Source organism: Hordeum vulgare, chromosome 5H, assembly GCF_904849725.1.
Source record: "Hordeum vulgare subsp. vulgare chromosome 5H, MorexV3_pseudomolecules_assembly, whole genome shotgun sequence".
Lineage (NCBI taxonomy): Eukaryota > Viridiplantae > Streptophyta > Magnoliopsida > Poales > Poaceae > Hordeum > Hordeum vulgare.
In genome coordinates, this window is record NC_058522.1 from 98,561,544 (window position 1) to 98,580,755 (window position 19,212).

Consider the following 19,212-nt stretch of genomic DNA (forward strand, 5'->3'; position numbering starts at 1 on the left):
GAGAACCATTGCGATTGTATTTCCATCTAGTCTGGTTAAGTACCTGAGTGGAGAAAGCCGAAAACTGACCAGCATGATGAGCGAGAACTAGTCCGCGATCCGAGAACAAGTGTGAAACTAATGAACCATTAGGGGTTCATCATGTTTTGCAAAAGGTTTGAAGTCATTCCGACCAAATGATTCCAGGTTCTACACCACGACATAAGCCGAATATTAAATTTTTTGAAAGGGAACTACTTAGCACCCACGATAAAGCTCTTATGGTTAAATGAAAGCGTTAAAGACAAATAGTTTGATTTCCTGGTTTTCTCTCACATTAACGCCTTAGGGTGTCAAGATGTTGGCACGGGTAACTATGTAGAAGCCAAAAACACAACCGCTAGAATCTGGCGGAGGGCTGAAGCCGACGACTGGAAACTTTCAATATCAACACACCAAAACAAGAGATGTAATTAAAAAGACATGGTCTACAATGCAAAAATTAAAAGGAATTTTATTATACAACCACTTTTAAAGGATACTATTTTGTACTCAAAGACTATGTCTTTATATCATTGTGCCTTTATATCTCGGGCACCTTCCATAGAGTGGAAAAATACAGTTCAGGGCGTTTGTGCTCCTTCCCAGGTGGCAGAGGTGCGATGGCCATCTTCGAGGGCTCCAACTTTGGCAAGTGCATCATTGTCTTCATAAAGTCCATACGATATCCTTGAATGCAAAAGAAACGCTTTAGGATGTTGATTCGAGGTGAAGTAGCAATTAGCTTTTGAACCAAGCCAGAGTAGCTACTGGGAAATGGTTCGGTTGGCCATAGACTGATGCACAAGTCCTTCATGGCCGGCTTGATCATCTTGTGTAGCTCCATCAACTGTTTCAACTAATCAGATGCTAGTTGAGGATGCTTTAGATTTTGGAACTGTGCCTAGAACAGACTTTGCTCCGCCGCGCCCTCTTGAGAAGCATACTACTTCTCAACTTCTTCTGCACTCTTTGGAAGATTTGCAATTGCACATGTAGAACTCCATATTTGAGTAATAGACACAAATCTTCGTCTGCCAAAGGTACATTGTAGTAAATATCGCATACCAGATATGATTTGCTTGATCTTATGGACTTATTTCCGATGGTCATGTTCTCCTTCTGCGCTTCTTGGAGTGCGGCAGTGACCGATGTCAGTTCGGTCATTGTTCTCTCTTTCTTTCTCCTCAAGGGCCTCATTCTTCGTGATGGCCTCCTCTAGTTCTTGCTTAACCTCGCTCACCCCGGCCTCGGATTGGTCGCTAACAACTTTTTCCTATGCGGCCACCGCCCTCTGTTTGGCGGCCTCTTGATTGGCCTAGTCTAGTTCACCTTTAAGCTGGTCCACATGAGCAGCAACAGCTGAGACAGTCATTTGGACAACACACATTTAGAGACAAAGATTACAAATAAATAAATAAGAGAGCAAAGTCTTGCACACTTACTTTGAGCATCTTCAAAACGTTGTTGATGCGATCCAGCTCCTCTTTGAAAACTTTTAGTTTTTGATTAATTTCTGCCAACTACACAGAGTTGGGGCTACGGCTGATATACAAGCGTGTAGAAGAATATATTTTGTTAGTTTTCAGATTGTTTCGAAATATTTTTGCTAGGGTGTTTTCTCATCAACCCACCAGAGCCTTGAGGGCTACACGTACTCTTTTTGAACTATTCTAACCCTCGCATGAGTCTTTCAAAATCACACAGGGCTTAGGGCTACTAGGCATAATAAAACTTTTAGACAATGCATAATTACAAACGGAACAGTATGCGGATTACCTTAATACCTTCTAGCATTGCGTCAAAAGCTCCTTTCATATGAGCCAAGATTTGGATGTTGATTGCTCGACCAATACAAGAGACCGTTATCAACGTATTCAATGCTTTGCAAAACTGCGCTCAGATGAAGGTGACATTCTTTAGGAATGGAGGGATCATTCAGACCTTCATCCCTTAAGTTAGGCCACCCAGTTCGGAATGGCTCTATCGTGGATGGCGCCAATTGCGTCGTAGGAGTCTCCCTTTGCAGAGAGACTACTACTGATGGCACAGGAGAGGGATGACCCTCCGGAGTTGTCTTCAAAGGATACCCAGAAGGTCCAGGCCCTCCCTCCTTTGTCACTAGGGAGAGTTCATCCTCCTGGTCCTTTGTGGCCGAAGTATTAACCTTGGCCATAATATTGTCAACGCCGGTTGTAGTCCTCGGAGTGGGGGAGGGGAGGTGCTCCCTGGTCTCCTCGGCTACTGCGGGAGATGTGTGGTGCAAGCCGGTCCCGCTTTCAGCTAGATCGGATGGCATGAAATCCCCCTCCAAAATTTTATCGGTGGGTAAATCGTGTTGCGGGCTGTAATGCGGAGTATGAGCCTAGTTATAAGAACGAGAATTAGAGGGAAGGTATATTTAGATTGTTTATACATACCTTTTTGCTCGGGATTTCACCCTCAGGGTCCTTCGAGGGACCAGTGCCTAATCCGGGGACTCCTCATTCGAGTCCAGAATATCATCAAATAGGGTCGTAGGGGACCTACGTAGATTCTTCATGGCAACGGGAGCTTGATCTCCCTCGGCATCTTCAGACGTTGCTCTTTTCTTTGTATGGGAGGAGTCACTCACCTCCTCCTCATCTTCTTCCTCAACCTCCAGCTGGGAGGGGGCCAATGTCTGTTCGGACTTAGTGTCCGGGGGACCCTTTGACCGAAGACCCTCTCGGATCTTCTTCTTACCCTTCTTCTATTCCTCCTTCTCCCTCGGAGCCGTGTACGACTTCTCGGCTAGCATGGTGGCCAGCACAGGGGTCATAACATCCTCGGGCAAAGGTGTCAAATAGTTAATCCATCCGGACTTCTTGAGCCAAATCTGCATGCATTAGGGAGGGAAGGAATGAATTGCTTGTTAAAAAAGGAAGGGATGGAATCTAAAAAATATGGTCAAAACTTTACTGGTCCCACAGGGTTGAGGAAGGACAGGCCTTTGTCTTCCTCCTCGCCGGGCCAAGTCTTTTATGACTTGAACAGCGCCTTCCACAGCTTCTCGCGAGTAGTGCGTTAAAAACTCCGCACGGGGCCCGCCACACTATCTCGATCCTCCGGATTGTAGTCCCACATTGGGATAGGCCGATTCTAGAAGGGGAGTGATACGTCTCCAACGTATCTATAATTTTTTACCGTTCCATGCTATTATATTATCTGTTTTGGATGTTTTATATGCATTAATATGCTATTTTATATTATTTTTGGGACTAACCTATAAATCTAGAGCCTAGTGCCAGTTTCTATTTTTTCCTTGTTTTTGAGTATTGCAGATAAGGAATATTAAATGGAGTCTAAACGAAATAAAATCCCCAGAATGATTTTTCTTGGACCAGAAGAAACCTGCCAGACTTGGAGAGGGGGAAGGAGACCTACGGGCAGACGACAGGACTGCAGGGCGCGCCCTAGGGGGCGCCCCTTGGCTTGTGCTCCCCCTACAGGCCTCCTAAACCTAATCCTCCTCCTATAAATTCCCAAATATTCCCCCAATACCAAAAGAGCAACAAAATTACTTTTCCGCCACCGGGAGCCTCTGTTCCCGTAAGATCCAATGTGGGAGCCTTTTCTGGTAATCTTCCGGAGGGAAAATCGATCACGGAGGGCATCTACATCAACTCCATTTCCCCTCCTATGATGCGTGAGTAGTTCACCACAGACCTAAGGGTCCATAGCTAGTAGCTAGATGGCTTCTTCTTTCTCTTTGTTCTTCAATACCATGTTCTTCATGATCTTCATGAAGATCTATCCGATGTAATACTCTTTTGCGTTGTGTTTGTCGAGATCCGATGAATTATGGGTTTATGTCCAGATTATCTATGAATATTATTTGAATCTTCTCTGGATTCTTATATGCATGATTTCATATGTTAGCATGTCTCTTCGAGTTATTAGTTTGGTTTGGCCAACTAGATTGGTAACTCTTGCAATGGGGACGTGCTTAGTTTTGGGTTCAATCTTGCGGTGTCCTCACCGAGTGATAAAGTAGGGGTAGCGAGGCACATATTGCATTGCTGACATCAAGGATAAAAGGATGGTGTTTTCATCATATTGCTTGAGTTTATCCCTCTACATCATGTCATCTTACCTAATGCGTTACTCTGTTCTTCATGAACTTAGTACTCCAGATGCACGCAGGAGTTGGTCGATGCACGCCGCAGTTGGTCGAACTGCTACCTCTTGAGCTTTCGTTTGTTTTACCTTGAAGAGGAAATGGTGATGCAGCAAAGTAGATAAGTATTTCCCTCAGTTTGTTGAGAACTAAGGTATCAATCCAGTAGGAGGAACAAAAAGGCTCCAATAGTAGTACCTACACAAATAATCAAACACTTGCACCCAACGCTATAATGGGGTTGTCAATCCCTTCAGAGTTATTTGCAAGGATGAGAACTGATAGGGATAGATATAAAATATTGATAGGTCTTGAAAGTAAAACTAAAGTAAATAAATTACAGCAAAGTATTTTTGGTATTTTTGGTTTATAGATCTAAAAAGTAATATGGAAAATGGACCTTGGGGCCATAGGTTTCACTAGAGGCTTCTCTCATAAAGGAAAATAATACGGTGGGTGAACAAATGACTGTCAAGAAATCGATAGAAAAACGAATAATCATGAAGATATCTAAGGCAATGATTATCCATATAGGCATCACGTCCGTATCAAGTAGACTGAAACGATTCTGCATCTACTACTATTACTCTACACATCGAACGACTCCTACCTGCATCTAGAGTATTAAGTTCATGAAGAACAGAGTAACGCATTAATTAAGATGACATGATGTAGGGGGATAAACTCAAGCAATATAATGAAAACCCCATCTTTTTATCCTTGAAGGCAACAATACAATATGTGCCTCGCTACCCTTACTGTCACTGGGTAAGGACACCGCAAGATTGAACCCAAAACTTAGCACTTCTCCCATTGCAAGAATTACCAATCTAGTTGGCCAAACCAAACAAATAATTCGAAGAGACGTGTAAAGATATGAAATCATGCATATAAGAATTCAGAAGAGACTCAAATAATATTCATAGATAATCTGAACATAAACTCACAATTCATCGGATCTCGCCAAAAACACTGCAAAAGAGTATTACATCGGATAGATCTCCATGAAGATCACAAAGAACATGGTATTGAATGCCAAAGAGAGAGAAGAAGCCATCTAGCTACTAGCTATGGACCCGTAGGTCTCTGGTGCACTACTCACGCTTCATCAGAAGGGCAATGGAGTTGATGTAGATTCCCTCCGTGATCAATTCCCTCTTTGACAGATTACCCGAAAAGGCTCCTAGATTGGATCTCTCGGAAAGAGAGGCTCCCGGCTGTGGAAAAGTATTTGCACTCCTATTTTTGGTGATATGGGAATATTTGGGATTTTATAGGCCAACAATTAGGGTTAGGAGACCTGCAGGGGGCACACAAGCCAGGGGGTGCGACCACCCCCCAGGGCGCGCCCTGCAATCTTGTGGCCTCCCAGCAATTGCCTCGCCCCCTACTCCAAGTCTGTTGCATGTCTTCTGGTCCAAGAAAAATCTTTCGAGAGATTTTATTCCATTTGGACTCCGTTTATTATTCCTTATCTGCAATATTCAAAAACATGGAAAAAACAGAAACTGGCACTAGGCTCTAAATTAATAGGTTAGTCCCAAAAATAATATAAAACAGCATATAAATGCATATAAAGCATCCAAAACATATAATATAATAGCATGGAACAATCAGAAAATATAGATACATTGGAGACGTATCAGCATCCCCAAGCTTAATTCCTGCTCGACCTCGAGTAGGTAAATGATAAAAACAGAATTTTTGATGTGGAATGCTACCTAACACATTTATCCAGGTAATATTCTCTAAAGTGGCATGACTATTCAGATCCATAAGACTCAAAACAAAAGGCTATATTGACATAAAAACAATAATATTTCAAGCATACTAATAAGGCAATTGCTTCCTTTCAAAATAACATGGTCTTAGAAAGTTATCCGTACAAAATCATATGGTCTCACTATGCTCCATCTTCACCACACGACGTATCTAAATCATGCACAACCCCGATGAAAATCAAGCAATTGTTTCACACTTTTTATGTTCTCAAACTTTTCAACTCTCACGCAATACATGAGTGTGAGCCATGGATATAGCACTATAGGTGGAATAGAGAGTGGTGGAGGTTGCCAAAAGAAAGGAAGAAGATAGTCTCACATCAACTAGGCATATCAACGGGCTATGGAGATTCTCATCAATAGATATTAATGTGAGTGAGTAGGGATTGCCATGCAACAAATGCACTAGAGCTATAAGTGTATGAAAGCTCAAAAAGAAAACTAAGTGGTTGTGCAAAAGATGTTATTCCACTAGTTATATGAAAATGAAAAAATATGAGACTCTCTATGAAGAACATGGTGCTATTTTGAAGCACAAGTGTAGAAAAAGATAGTAACATTGTCCCTTCTCTCTTTCTCTCTTTTTTTCTTTTTTTCTCTTTTTTCTTTTTTGGATGGGCTTCTTTGGCCTCTTTTTATATGGGCTTCACTGGCCTCTTTTTTTTTTAAAGCCCAGAGACTCATCTCAACTTGTGAGGGAATCATAGCTTCCATCATCCCTTTTCTCACATGGCACAATGCTCTAATAATGCAAATCATCACACTTTTATTTACTTACAACTCAAAGATTACAACTCGATATCTAGAACAAAGTATGACTCTGCAAGCAATATGGAACTGATGGTGCGTGTCATAAAAACTAGATGGTGGTGTTGCATGGTAATATATCTCGGAATGGCTATGAAAATGCGATAATAGATAGGTATGGTGGATGATTTGAAGAAAATATATGGTGGCTGTTTTGGGGAAGGTGGGTTTAATGAACCAGCGAAAGTTGTGTGGTACTAGAGAGTCTAGCAAAGGTGGAAGGGTGAGAGTGTGTATAATCCATGAACTCAACATTAGTCATAAATAACTCACATACTTATTGTAAAAGCCTATTAGTTATCAAAGCAAAGTATTAGACGTATGCTCCTAGGGGAAGGGTTGGTAGGAGTTAACCCTCGCGCGATCCCGACCTTCACGCAAAGGTTGACGATCATTAAATAAATCATGCTCCGACTTCATCACATAACAGTTCACCATACGTGCATGCTATGGGAATCACAAGCTTCACAATTACTTACTAGCATGACTCTCATATTACCATCTTCACATCTCAAAACTATATGCAAGGAATCAAACTTCTCATCATATTCAATGCACTTAATATTAAAGTTTTTATTATATCCATCTTGGACGCCTATTATATTAGGACTAAATTCATAATCTAAACCAATTACCATGCTATTTAAAAAAATCTCAAAATAATATAAGTGAAGTACGAGAGTTTAATAATTTCTATAAAACACAACACCGTCGTGCTCTAAAAGATATAAGTGAAGTGCTAGAGCAACATTGCCTAGCTCATAAGATATAAGTGAAGCACAAAGAGTATTCTAATAAATTCACAATTCAGCATCTCTCTCTCTAAAGGTTTGTGACTCATATCGTACAAGACGCTCCAAGCAAAACACATATCATGTGGTGAATAAAAATATAGCCTCAAGTAAATTTACCGATGGATTGAAGACGAGAGAGGGGATGCCTTCCGGGGCATCCCCAAGCTTAGGCTATTTTCTATCCTTGAATATGGCTTGGGGTGCCTTGGGCATCCCCAAGCTTAGGCTCTTGCCACTCCTTATTCCGTAGTCCATCAAATCTTTATCAAAAACTTGAAAACTTCACAACACAAAACTCAACAGAAAACTCATGAGATCCGTTAGTATAAGAAAAATAAGTCACCACTTAGGTACTGTTGTGAACTCATTATTTTTTTATATTGATGTAATATTTACTATATTCTAACTTCCCCATGGTTCATACCCCCCCACCCCGATACAACCCATAGATTCATCAAAATAAGGAAACAACACAAAGAAAACAGAATCGGTCAAAAACAGAACAGTCTGTAGCAATCTGATTACTTCGAATACTTATGTAACTCCAAAAATTCTGAACAATTAGTAAGATCTGGGAAATTTGTAAACTAATATTTTGTAAAGAATTCAGATCAAAATCACGTTCTTGCAAATTTATAAAATTCCAGGACTGAGACGAAAGTTTCTATTTTTCAGCAAAATCCACTTGCAAACACCGTAGACCATCCCAAAGGTTTTACTTGGATCAAACACTAATTGAAACAAGAAAACATGATTATTACAGAAGTAATAATATGTGTATCACACAAAAATAGAAAAAAAAAAGCAAAACAAATAAAATTTGGTTGCATCCCAACAAGCGCTATTGTTTAACGCCCCCACCTACTCATAATGCAATAGATCTAGGTATTGTCATCTTTGGTATGCAATCCATAGGTAGCTCTCATAATAGATTCATCAGGTAATCTTAATTTATTTCTAGGAAAGTTCTCCATGCCTTTCCTTAATGGGAATTGGAATATAATATTACCTTCCTTCATATCAATAATTGCACCAATTGTTCTAGGGAAAGGTCTACCAAGAATAATATGACATGTTGGATTGCATTCTATATCAAGAACAATGAAATCTACAGGCACATAATTTCTATTGGAAACAATAAGAACATCATTAATCCTTCCCGCAGGTTTCTTAATTGTGGAATCCGCTAAATGCAAATTTAAGGAACAATCATCAAATTCGTGGAATCCTAACACATCACATAAAGTTTTTGGAATTGTGGAAACGCTAGCATCCAAATCACACAAAGCATGTCACCCATAATCTTTAATCTTAATTTTAATAGTAGGTTCCCACTCATCATAAAGTTTTGTAGGTATAGAGACTTCCAACTCAAGTTTTTCTTCAAAAGATTTCATCGTGGCATCCACAATATGTTTAGTAAAAGCTTTATTTTGACTATAAGCATGTGGAGAATTTAACATGGACTGGAACAAGGAACCACAATCAATTAAAGAGCAACTATCATAATTAAAATCCTTGAAATCCGAAAGAGTTGGCTCATTGCTATTTAAATTTTTGACCATCTCCATCCCACTTTTATCAATTTTATCATTAAGATCTAAAAACTCTGAATCATTGGGACGCCTTCTAACTAAACTTGACTCATCTACAGTCCCTTCCTCTTCAAGATTTATGCTAGAAAACAAAGATTCAATAGATGTCACACCAATCACTTTAAGATCTTCATCATTACTATCATGAGAAAACACCTTTTCAAGTCATTCACGCTTAGCACGTAGTCTAGCGGTTCTTTCCTTACACTCATCAATAGAAATATCATAGATTTTAAAGACTCATTAATATCATGCTTGGGTGGAACATATCAAATTTTCAAAGAATCAGTCTCAAGAGAAATTATATCAACGTTCCTAGCCAAATCATCAATCTTGAGCAATTTTTCTTCAATCACAGCATTGAAACCTTTTTGAGAGCTAATGAATTCTGTAATATTATTCTCAAGATAAGATGGCATTTTATTATAATTTCCGTAATAATTGTTGTAGGAATTAAAATAATTATTAAAGGAATTACTAGGGATCGGTCTAGGATTAAAATTACCTCTATACGCGTTATTGCCAAAATTATTCCTACCAACAAAATTCACATCTATAGAATCATTATTATTTCCAATCAAATAAGACAAAGGCATATCATTGCAATCAATATGAGAACTCTTACTAGCCAACAATTTCATTAATTCATCCATCTTTCCACTCAAAGTATTTATTTCTTCCATAGCATGCACTTTTTACTAGTAGGAGATCTTTTGGTATGCCATGGAGAGTAATTAACCATAATATTATCTAGGAGTTTAGTAGCTTCTACTAACGTGATTTCCATAAAAGTACCACCCGTGACTGAATCAAAAAGATTTCTAGAAGGAAAATTCAATCCCGCATAAACAATTTGTATAATCATCCATAAAATCAAACCATGTGCGGGACAATTCCTAATCATTAGTTTCATCCTCTCCCAAGATTGTGCAACATACTCATGATCAAGTTGCTTAAAATTCATTATATCGTTCCTAAGGGAGATGATCTTAGCGGGCGGAAAGTACTTGGAAATAAAAGCATCTTTACACTTATTTCATGAATCAATACTATTTTTAGGTAAAGATGAAAACCAAGGTTTAGCACGATCTCGTAGTGACAAAGGAAAAAAGCTTCAATTTAAAATTTTAATTATCCACATCTTTATTATTTTGCATATCACACAACTCAACAAAAGAATTTAGATGGGATGCGACATCTTCACTAGGAAGGCCGGAAAATTGTCGTTTCATAACAAGATTGAGCAAAGCAGCATTAATTTCACAAGATTCCGCACTAGTGGCGGGAGCAATCAGAGTACTAATCAAATCATTATTAGTAGTAGTGAAATAATCACATAACTTGGTATTCTCTTGAGCCATCGTGACAAAGCAAGCAATCCAGCACACAAACAAGCAAACAAAAAGACGAACGGAAAAAGGGCGAATAAAAAGGCAAATCATTTTGGTATTTTTTGAAATTAATTTTAGAAGTGGGGAGAGGAAAACGAGAGGCAAATGGCAAATAAAGTAAATGCAAAAGATGCGTCTGTGATGGGTACTTGGTAATCTTGCTATGTATCCTCCCCCGTAACGGCGCCAGAAATCCTTCTTGCTACCTCTTGAGCTTGCGTTGGTTTTCCCTTGCAAATGAAGTATATAAGTATTTCCCTTAGTTTGTTGAGAACCAAGGTATCAATCCAGTAGGAGGAACAAACAAGGCTCCAATAGTAGTACCTACACAAATAATTAAACACTTGCACCCAATGTTATAAAGGGGTTGTCAATCCCGTCAGAGTTATTTGCAAGGATGAGATCTGATAGAGATAGATATAAAATATTGATAGATCTGAAAGTAAAACTAAAGTAAATAAATTGCAGCAAAGTATTTTTGGTATTTTTGGTTTATAGATCTGAAAATATAATATGGAAAATAGACCCGGGGGCCATAGGTTTCACTAGAGGCTTCTCTCATAAAGGAAAATAATACGGTGGGTGAACAAATTATTGTCGAGGAATTGATAGAAAATCGAATAGTCATGAAGATATATAAGGCAATGATTATGCACATAGGTATCACGTCTGTATCAAGTAGACTGAAACAATTCTGCATCTACTACTATTACTCCACACATCGACCGACTCCTGCCTCCATCTAGAGTATTAAGTTCATGAAGAACAAAGTAACGCATTAAGTAAGATGACATGATGTAGAGGGATAAACTCAAGCAAAATGATGAAAACCCCATCTTTTTATCCTTGATGGCAACAATATAATATATGCCTCGCTACCCCTACTGTCAATGGGTGAGGACGCCGCAAAATTGAACCCAAAACTAAGCACTTCTCCTGTTGCAAGAATTACCAATCTAGTTGGCCAAACCAAACAAATAATTCGAAGAGACCTGCAATGATATGAAATCATGCATATAAGAATTCAAAAGAGACTCAAATAATATTCATAGATAATCTGAACATAAACTCACAATTCATCGGATCTCGACAAACACACCGCTAAATAGTATTCAATGATACGAAATCATGCATATAAGAATTTAGAAGAGACTCAAATAATATTCATAGATAATCTGAACATAAACTCACAATTCATCGGATCTCGACAAACACACCAATAAATAGTATTACATTGGATAGATCTCCATGAAGATCATGAATAACATGGTATTGAAGATCAAAGAGAGAGAACGATCCATCTAGCTACTAGCTATGGACCCTTAGGTCTGCGGTGAACTACTCACGCTTCATTGAGGGGCAATGGACTTGATGTAGATGCGCTCTGTGATAAATTCCCTCTCCGGAAGATTAACGGAAAAGGCTCCGAGATTGGATCTCTAGGAAACAAAGGCTCCTAACAGCGGGAAAGTATTTGCGCTCGGGAATATTTGGAATTTTATAGGCCAAGAATTAGGGTTAGGAGACCTGCAGGGGGCCCTCAAGCCAGGGGCGCGGCCACCTCCTAGGTCGGACCCTGCAGGCTTGTGGCCTCCCAACAATTGCCTTGCCCCCTACTCTAAGGCTGTTGCGTGTCTTCTGGTCCAAGAAAAATCTTTCCGGAGATTTTATTCCATCTGGACTCCGTTTAATATTCTTATCTGCAATATTCAAAAATGTGGAAAAACAAAAACTGGCACTAGGCTCCAGATTAATAGGTAAGTTCAAAAAATAATAAAGAACAACATATAAATGCATATAAAACATCCAAAACATATAATATAATAGCATGGAACAATCAAAAAGTATAGATACGTTGGAGACGTATCAAGTACCCGTCACAAACTCATCTCTTGCATTTACTTTATTTGTCATTTGCCTCTCGTTTTCCTCTCCACCACTTCTAAAATAATTTTCAGAAAATACAAAAAGATTTGCCTTTTATTCGCCCTTCTTCCATTCGTCTTTTCGTTTGCTTGCTCGTGTGATAGGTCTATTCGTCGCCTCTATGTCCGAATCTGGGGAGGTTTACATTGAAAAGGATAGTAATAATCTTGAAGAGAATAAAGATTCTCATAGAGAACCTACTATCATGCATACAAAAACATCCGCATAGGCAGTGACAATATTATTGGAAAAGGTGTTATTAAAGATTTCTTTACTTGTATTGGTACGCTACATACTTTAGGCGGGTCTATCCTCAATAAAACTAATAGTCTTGCAGACGCCATAACACTACTAATAATTGAACTTGAGAGGCAATTTGTTCATATGCATCCTTGCATACAAAGGATTTTTCTTGGGTTCTCTAATATTCAGCTTGCTTCCGTTAAGTGTGTCGCCACTATATTTCTAGCCCACGAGTTTAGATTCATTATGAAAGAGGCTAGTTGAAAGGACGTGGATGTTGCCTAGAGGGGGGTGAATAGGCTCTTTAAAATAATTACGGTTTAGGCTTGAACAAATGCGGAATGAAACTAACGTTTAATTTTTCAAGCACAAAACCTAAAACAACTAGGTTCACCTATGTGCACCAACAACTTATGCTATAAGCAATAATAACAACTAAGTGATAGCAAGATATATGTCAAGAAACGATATGGCTATCACTAAGTAAAGTGCATAAGTAAAGGGTTCGGCTAAGAGATAACCGAGGCACGCGGAGACGATGATGTATCCCGAAGTTCACACCCTTGCCGATGCTAATCTCCGTTTGGGTCAAGGTAGAAGACCATGGTTACAATGTTTAGTGGCTCTCGCATGCATATCTGTTTATCTATTACAGATCCATATTACTTTGTCTTCTCCTTTGTGTTTGCCTGCAGATTCCAGCTTTAGTCCAATGCACGAGCACGCTTATTATTGTTCACATTGTTCGGTCGTCCAAGTGAAAGGCAATAATGACGTTATATGATGAAGTGACTAACCCTGGAAAAGCTGGTATGAACTCAATCTATTTTGTTTTTGTAAGTATGACTAGCTCATCATGCCTGATTCAGCTTTGTTGTGAGAGAAACATGTTTGCAATGAAAACTTAGAGATCATAGTTGCTTATGCCATGCTTACTTAGCTGGTAGCTTAAAATGGTTTGTCTTGGATGCCCACATGAATTTTGAGATGACTGTGTTGTAGTATGATAGGATGATATCCTCCTTTGAATGATTCAAGTGGCTTGACTTGGCGCATGTTCACGCATGTAGTTGAAACAAAATCAACATAGCCTCTATGATATTCATGTTCATGGTGATTTATGTCCTACTCATGCTTGCACTCAATGATGGTTAATCTCAATGCATTTTGATGACTGTTGTCGCTCTCTAGTTGGTCGCTTCCCAGTCTTTTGCAAGCCTTCAATTGTACTAAGCGAGAATACTGCTTGTGCATCCACCCCTATAAACCCAAAGTTGTTCCATGTGAGTCCACCATACCTGCCTATATGCGGTATCTACCTGCCGCTCCAAGTAAATTTGCATGTGCCACTCTCTAAACCTTCAAGAAATAATCTGTTTTGCATGCCCGAACCGCTCATGTGGTGACAGGGGGCTATCAGTATCTTCCATGCTAGGCGTCTTATCCTCGATACGTGTTTATTCACTATCATTCACGAGAAAGGGACCGGTAATTGGAATTCCCAGTTCCATGCTCAAATCAAAAAGATAATTGCGAACAAAACTCCCCCAGGATTGATGTTGGTATGGACGGTACCCGAGGATTCGGCTAGCCGTGGAGTGTGATTGATTGGTGGTGGGGAGTCAAAACTTTACTTTTCTGTTTGGCAACCGCATATAGCATGTGTAGCGTGGAAGATGTTGAGAACTCTTAGTCATTGCGTTGACAATGAGAGCATGCCACCCAAAATTATTATCTCTGTTTTCAAAGCTTGAGCTCTGGCACCTCTACAAATCAATGCTTCCCTCTGCGAAGGGCCTGTCTATTTATGTTCCTATCAAGTCATCCTCCTCTTATAAAAGCACCAATTAGAGAGCACCTCTGTCGTTTTTATGCTTTGCTTTTAACTGTGTTGAGTATGACTGTGACTGGATCTTCTTTGCCATTAATTACAATGTTTAGTCAGCCCTTGGTCTTTGAAGGTGCTCTGCATTAATGTTTTGCTATCTCAGAAAGAGCTAGCGAGATACCACTTGTTCGTACTGCTTCATGTTGTTTTAATTGAAGTGTTGACATTTGAAGCTTATTATTATTTGATCGCTAGTTGATTATGCCATTGATATGAGTTTACCGTGAGACCTAGATGTCATTTGCTTATGTGGTTTGCTTGTGATCTTGCTGAAATTCTGGTTATGAGTTAGACATAGTTGCAACAACAAGATCAAACAGAGTTCTTCAAAGTTTTTCTTTTGTCTCTTTCAGTTTGTCAACTGAATTGCTTGAGGACAAGCAAGGCTTTAAGCTTGGGGGAGTTGATACGTCTCCGTCGTATATACATTTCCGAACACTTTTACCCTTGTTTTGGACTCTAATTTGCATGATTTGAATGGAACTAACCCGGACTAACGCTGTTTTCAGCAGAATTGCCATGGTGTTGTTTTTGTGCAGAAATAAAAGTTCTCGGAATGACCTGAAAATTTACGGAGAATTTTCTGGAATTAATGAAAAATACCTGCGCAAAGATTCACCGGAGGAGGTGGGCCAGTGGGCCACAAGCCCAGGGGGCATGGCCACCCCCCTGGCCGTGCCGTGAGGGCTTGTGGGGCCCATGAGGCTCCACCGCCTCCAATCTCAGCTCTATATATTCCATTTCGCCTGGAAAAAAATTAGGGAGAAGGATTCATCGCGTTTTATGATACGGAGGCGCCGCCACCTCCTGTTCTTCATCTGGAGGGCAGATCTGGAGTCCGTTCTGGGCTCCGGAGAGGGGGGATCGTCGCCATCGTCATCATCAACCTTCCTCCATCGCCAATTCCATGATGCTCTTCACCGTTCGTGAGTAATCTCATCGTAGGCTTGCTGGACGGTGATGAGTTGGATGAGATCTATCATGTAATTGAGTTAGTTTTGATGAGGATTGATCCCTGGTATCCACTATGTTCTGAGATTGATGTTGCTACTACTTTTCCATGCTTAATGCTTTTCACTAGGGCCCGAGTGCCATGATTTCAGATCTGAACCTATTATGTTGTCGCCAATATATGTGTGTTTTAGATCCTATCTTGCAAGTTGTAGTCACATACTATGTGTTATGACCCGGCAACCCCGGAGTGACAATAGCCGGAACCACTCCCGGAGATGACCATAGTATGAGGAGTTCATATATTCACCAAGTGTTAATGTGTTGGTCCGGTTCTTTATTAAAAGGAGAACCTTAATATCCCATAGTTTCAATTAGGACCCCGCTGCCACAGGAGGGATGGACAATAGATGTCATGCAAGTTCTTTTCCCTAAGCACGTATGACTACATACGGAATACATGCCTACATTAGATTGATGAACGGGAGCTAGTTACTTATCTCTCCGTGTTATAGCTGTTACATCATGAATTACATCTGGCATAATCATCCATCACCGATCCAATGCCTACGAGTCTTTTACTACTGGTCCTTGCTATGTTACTTTGCTGCTACTGCTATCACTGCTGCTACTGTTACTCCGCTGCTACTGCTGTTACTTTGCTGCTACTGGTTACTGTTGCTACTGATGCTATCATACTACCTTGCTACTGATACTTTGCTGCAGACACTAAATCTTTCAGGTGTGGTTGAATTGACAACTCAACTACTAATACTTCAGAATATTCTTTCGCTTCCCCTTGAGTCAAGTCAATAAATTTGGGTTGAATACTCTACCCTCGAAAACTGTTAAGATCCCCTATACTTGTGGGTCATCAAGAGATTTTTCTGGCGCTGTTGCCGGGGAGGCACAACTATATTCTCTGAGTCACTTGGGATTGACGTCTGCTGGTCACTATGAGGAATCCGAAAGATCCAAGAACTGAAATCTTGCCCTCAACTACGAGGACAGGTAAGAAACTGCCATCTAGCTCTGCACTTGATTCACCTTCAGTTTTGAGTAAGTTTGCGACACCACCTCGTGCTAGAAATCTTGATATGTCGCCTGTGCTTGATGATGCTACTTCTGCTGCCCATGATGCTTATGATGATGCTATGCTTGATACTGCGTTGCCTGATGATGCTATGTCTGATAGTGTTTTGCCTGATGATGCTATGCCTGATACTGCTTTGCCACTAGGTGCATTCCTTGATGCACAAATTGCTAGAGTTGCTGCTAGATGTGATGATACTTCTGAAACTGTTGATACTATTCAAGTAGAACCTGCTATATTGCATGTTATGCCTGAGCGTTATGTTATGGAGGGAGAGATAGCCGAGGATTTTCTTGCGTGGAAGGATAGCCATCATGTTGAGAAATTACTGCTCAAGTGGAAAGAAAAATCTCTGAACGCTAGGATGAAATACGACCCGAAGTTTGCTACTTCGCCTATCTTTGTGGCCGATAAGGATTATGAATTCTCTGTCAACCCTGAGTTAATCACTCTGGTCGAATATGATCCTTTTCACGGTTATGAGTCTGAAACGGTTGTAGCCCATCTTACCAAACTGCACGATATAGCCAGCCTATTCAACAGTGAGGAAAAGATCCGCCACTACCATATCCTCAAGCTGTTTCCTTTCTCGCTAAAGGATGATGCTAAGGCCTGGTTCACTTCTCTTGCTCCTGGTTGTGTGCATAGCCCCCAGGATATGGTCTACTACTTCTCTGAGAAATATTTCCCTGCCCATAATAAGCAAGCTACCTTGCAGGAAATATACAACTTTGCTCAAGCTGAAGAAAAGAGTCTCCCACAAGCTTGGGGGAGGCTCATCCAGCTACTGAATGCTTTGCCTGATCACCCTCTTGAGAAGAATGAAATACTTGATATCTTCTATAATGGACTTACCGATGCTTCCAAAGACCACCTAGATAGTTTGCTGGTTGTGTTTTTAGGGAACGAACTGTAGAACAAGCTGAGATTCTAGTGAATAACATCTTGTGCAATGAGAACGCTTGGACTATTCCCAAACCACCTCCTAAGACAACTCCTAAGCAAAGAGGTATTCTATTCCTCAGTCCTGAAGATATGCAAGAAGCTAAGAAATCTATGCGAGAGAAAGACATTAAATCTGAAGATGTCAAAAATCTACCACCTATCAAAGAGATCCATGGTTTTGATAACCCGATACAGGTAGTAGAAGTAAATTCTCTGTGTAGGTTTGATGAGAGTGATATTCCTTTTGATAAACCTGCTAGCCTATGCCTGGATGAATTTGATAACTTTGTTGCCAAACAACAGAGTTTCAATGATTATGTTACCAAACAATTGGAACAGAATGCTCGTATGCTTAGTCATTTAAGTGCTTGTGTGGACAGAAGCGTCCATGATCTTAAGCTCTTGAGTAAACATGCCTCTATGGTTACTACTCAAGTAGAACAAGTACTTATAACTCAGAATGACTTGCTCAATGAGTTGAATGACAATTCTGTTAAAGTCGTTACTAGAGGCGGTAGAATGACCCAGGAACCTTTGTATCCTGAGGGTCATCCGAAGAGAATTGAACAAGATTCTCAAGGACTTAGCACTGATGCACCTGGTCATCCTAGAAAGAAGAAGAAAGATGATAGGAATCTGCACGCTAGCAACCCTGTTGCTGCTACACCCGAGGATCCAAACGATGTCTCTGTCTCTAATGCTGAAACACAATCTCGTGATGAAATGAGCCTAATGATGATATCAATAGTGATGTTCATGTTGATGCTCAACCTAGCAATGAAAAGGATGTGGAGATTGAACCTGTTGATCTTGATAACCCACAGCCTAAGAATAGAAGATACGATAAGAATGACTTCGCTGCTAGGAAGCATGGTAAATTAAGGGAACCATGGGTTCAGAAACCTATGCCCTTTCCTCCCAAACCATCCAAGAAAAAGGATGATGAGGATTTTGAGTGATTCGTTGAAATGATTAGACCTGTCTTTCTGTAAATGCGTTCGACAGATATGCTCAAAATATCTCCGTATGCTAAGTACATGAAAGATATTGTGACTAATAAGAGGAGGATACCTGAGGTTGAGATTTCCACCATGCTTGCTAACTATACCTTCAAGGGTGGAACTCCTAAGAAACTAGGTGATCCCAGTGTGCCCACTATACCTTGCTCCATTAAAGGTAACTACGTTAAAACTGCTTTATGCCACCTTGGAGTTGTGTTAGTGTTATGCCTCTCTCTCTTTATCGTAGACTTGAACTGCATAAGTTGACACCCACTCAAATCTCTCTGCAAATGGCCGACAAATCAACTGCTTTCCCTATCGGCATTTGCAAGGATGTGCCTGTTGTGGTTCCCAACGTCACTATCTTAACAGACTTTGTTATCTTGGATATTCCTGAGGACGATGCCATGGAGGTCATCCTGGGAAGACCCTTTTTAAACACTGCAGGGGCTGTTATAGATTGCAACAAAGACAATGTCACTTTCCATGTCAATGGTAATGAGCATACGGTGCACTATCCGAAGAACCAATATCGAGTACATTGCATCGATGCTATCAAAAAAGCTTCATCGATTCTTATTGGGAGCTTTGAATGCCCTATACCTCGTGTCAAGATGAAGTATGATTTGCTTGTTGGGGAA